Below are 4,227 nucleotides of genomic sequence, written 5' to 3'. Positions count from 1 at the left end.
TTCCAGTTCCACCTCCAGCCCCAGCTTTCGGTCCTGATGTTTCTGATAGGGACCTTAGGGGAGCCATATAAATGTTGACTTAGATAGTGGCTTCACAGGCCTAGAGATCGAATGTTGCACCTACTTCTTCAAGTCAACAAGGGGATTCTGGTAGTTCCATGGTGAACAGATTTCTTCAATTGGATCCTCTAGTGTTCACAGATATTGATCCTGAGGAGGACCCCCAAGACTTTATTGATGAGATGCACAAGACACTCCGAGTCATGCGTGCTACTAAGACGTAGGGAGTGGAGTTGGCCTCTTACAACCCAAAAGAGGTGGCCTATTCTTGGTTCGAGATGTAGGAGGAGTCCCGTGAGGAGGGGAGCCCTCCGGCGAGGTAGAGTGAGTTTGTTGATGCCTTCATTGATCATTTCTTGCCTATTGAGACTAAGGTATAACGTGTTTCCGAGTTTGACAATTCGAAACAAGGTAGCATGAGTGTGTGGGGGTTTCATATGAGGTTTGTGTGCCTGTCTAAGTATGCCATCTATATGTTGCCTACTATGGAGGCTAGAGTGCACCGATTTGTGCAAGACCTTAGCCCCTTCATTGTTAGTGAGGCCACTATAACTGCCTTAAATTCGGATATGAATTATGGTAAGATGGTGGCATTTTCTCGCCGCAGAGACTCGCAAAATTAAGAGTAAAATGGAGAGAGAGAGAGAGAGGGTAGCAACAAGGCCCGGTCGGCGGGCAATTTTAGTGGTACTTCTGGTGGTGGTGGTGGTAGGTCAGCATTTAGGGGAGGGTCATCAGTGCCATCCCATTCCTTTGCTCGTCTTCAGTTAGTGCACCGCCATTAGGGCCCAGTCTATAGCAGTGGAGCCGTTTCGAGCCTAGTCAGGGCAACATGGGATCCTACCAGCAAGGTCGGCCTGGAGGGAGAATTTAGCAACAACGGAGGCCCCCATGCCCATGTGCTATAAGTGCGATATCAGGGGTTACCTTCAGAATGGTTAGCGTTCCTTCCACCAGAGTGTGGCCAGGGGTGCAGTACAACCATCCAGTTCTATATCTACTACATCCGCAGCACCTCCCCCAGCTCGAGGCACTCTAGCACCCGTAGGGCGTGGTGCATCTAGCTATGGTACTCAAAGCTCAGGAGGCCCTAACAGGTTTTATGCTATGAGGAGTCAAGATTTAGAGGCTTCTCCAGATATGGTTACAAGTATATTGACCGTTCAATCCCATGATGTATATGCTCTTATTGATCTCGGTTCCGCTTTGTCTTATGTCACTCCTTATGTTGCCATGGAATTTAGGATAGAACCGGAATAGCTTCATGAGCCATTCTCTATATCTATTCTGATTGGTGAGTTTAATATGGTCGCATGAATTTATAGGGATTGTGTTGTCACGGTGCATGGTCGGGACACCATGGTCGATCTCATTGAGTTGGGGATGGTTGATTTTGATGTAATAAATGGAGATGGACTGGCTTTATTTGTGTTTTCTAAGCTCGATTGCTGAACTAGGATCATTAAGTTTGAATTCCCAAATGAGTCAGTTATTGAGTGGAAGGGGGATGATGTGGTGTCTAAGGGTAGGTTTATTTCTTACCTTAAGGCCGCGAAGTTATCAACAAGGGGTGTATTTACCATTTGGTCTGGGTTACAAACACCAGTGCTGAGGCACCTACACTTGAGTCTGTGCTAGTGGTGAATGAATTTCCGGAGGTCTTTCTAGATGAGCTCCCTGGGATCCCACTAGACAGGATATTGGTTTTGGGATTGATATGATGTTGGGCATGAAGTCTATATCTATTCCACCCTACAGAATGGCGCCGGCAAAATTGAAGGAGCTAAATAAGCAATTGAAGATTTGTTAGAGAAGGGTTTCATCTGACCAAGTGTGTCACCTTGGGGCGCATCGGTTCTCTTTGTAAGAAAGAAAGAGGGGTTGCTAAGGATGTGTATTGACTATTGGCAACTCAACAAGGTCACGATCAAGAATAAGTACCCCCTACCAATGATGGATGACTTGTTTGACCAATTTCAGGGTGCTAAGTACTTCTCCAAAATTTATTTATGATCCTGGTGTCACCAATTGAAGATCAGGGAGCATAATATTTCGAAAACAGCTTTCAAGATCTGGTATGGGCACTTTGAATTTCTAGTAATGTCTTTTGGGCTAACAAATGCCCTGACAACTTTCATGGATGTTATGAATCGGGTCTTCAAGCCTTTCCTAGACTCCTTTTTGATAGTGTTCATTGATGATATTCTGGTATATTCACGAAGTTGAGAGGATAATATTGATCATCTCAGGCCAGTTCTGTAGACTCTGTATCAGCACCAGCTGTATGGAAAGTTTTTGAAATGTGAATTTTGGCATGAATCTGTCAAATTCTTGTGTCACGTCATTTCTATAGAAAGAATTAAGGTTGATCGCTAAAGATTTCCATTATGAAGAATTGGCCGAGGCCTACAACTCTAAAAGAGTTCGCAATTTCATGGGTTTAGCGGGGTATTATAGAAAGTTCGTGGAGGGGTTCTCTACTCTTGCCTCTCCCTGACTAAATTGACGTAGAAGGAAGCTAGGTTCCAATGGTTAGATGCTTGTGAAAGGAGCTTCTAAGAGTTGAAATCGAGATTGATTATAGCACGGGTGTTGACCCTACCAGAGGGAAAAGATGGGTTTGTGGTATATTGTGATGCTTCAAAGATTGGACTTGGGTTTGTATTAATGCAACATGGCAAGGTGATAGTGTATGCTTCTCGGCAAATCAAGAATCAAGAAAATAACTATTCAACACATAACATAGAACTTGTGGCGGTGGTGTTTGTATTGAAGATAGCTTGAGTTGCTCAAGAACTATACATCATTGTGTTGTGGTTTTGGGATTTTGTGACAGGTGGATTTGCCAAATTATAGGGGAGACTCTAGCAAATGTTTTGAAAATTTATAGAGTTAGAAAATTTGGAACTGCTGGTATGTGAGGTCACAGTTGAGTCGCATTAGATGCTATGGTAAATTTTGACCCTCATTCAAGGACGAATGATCCTAAGCAGGGAAGGATGTAAGTCCTTGTAAAAAATTTCGCCTAAAAACTCGGGGTTTCGAGGTACCAAGGTAGACTTATGTGTTGATGATGGTAGAGATTATTCGCGTAGAGCTTGCTCGCTGCAGTACAGACATTTTTGATTGAATAATGCGTCGGGGAGTTGGAGAATATTTTTGGCAGAGCAAGGCATTTTTGCGGTCCATTCTACGATCGGAGGACTGATATGCAGACCGCAGATGCACCATAGGATGAAGCAGAGAATTGGCCAAACTTCGAGAATTATTTTGCGGTCAAATATGCGGCCGCATAATCGTTTCGCGGGCTGCACAATCGTCGCAGTAGCTAGCATGAGAAATTTTGGGAGAAGGTTCTGTGGTCCCTTATTCGATCACAAAATTGGTTTGCAGATTGTATACCTGTCGCATACCTGTACAGAAAATGCCTAATTCCATAATGCCATTGTGCGGTCCATTTTGCGGACCGCGGAAGTGCTATGCGGTCGCATATTCGACTACAGATCTGTATCAGGGCTTCATATTTCTAATATTGTAACCCTAACCCATTTTGTTTTATTTAGCCATAGGGTTTATTTTATAGGGGTTATCCGGTGTCTTAGAGAGAGGAAAGAGCTATTTTAGAGAGGGAAAGGGGAGGACTCAAGTATTTCACTACTCAACTTGGATCCAGCCTTTGAATTTCATCAAACAGAACTTTCTAGGGTTTCTAAAAGGTAGAATTGTTGATACCTAATTTTTCCCTGTATATTTTTAATATGTAAAATACTCTCAAATAGCATGTATGTGCATATATAAGCATGTCCCAAGGTTTTATTATTTTTCTCTTAATTTTTAAAGATTTTTAAATCAATTTATTGCCATATTTTATTAAGAAAAATCCAATAATTATTCCCAAATTTATTTTGGATGATTCATTTATTGGATTCTCATATTTATATTAAAATATATCTAGCATAATTTTTGCATATTTAAAAATTTATTTAGTATTTTTAAAGCTAAATTGCATATAATTACAATCTTGGCCTCTTTCAAGATTTAATTGTAATTATATTTATAAAATCAACTCCAGTATTTTTAATTTGATAATTATGTATTATTAATAATTTTAGTATCTTTAATTTATTTCCAGAAATTATTTTACTATTTTTTATAAATAAACAAGTG

The sequence above is a fragment of the Nicotiana tabacum genome, chromosome 20, assembly GCF_000715075.1.
Source record: "Nicotiana tabacum cultivar K326 chromosome 20, ASM71507v2, whole genome shotgun sequence".
Lineage (NCBI taxonomy): Eukaryota > Viridiplantae > Streptophyta > Magnoliopsida > Solanales > Solanaceae > Nicotiana > Nicotiana tabacum.
Note: the sequence above shows the minus strand (reverse complement) of the source record.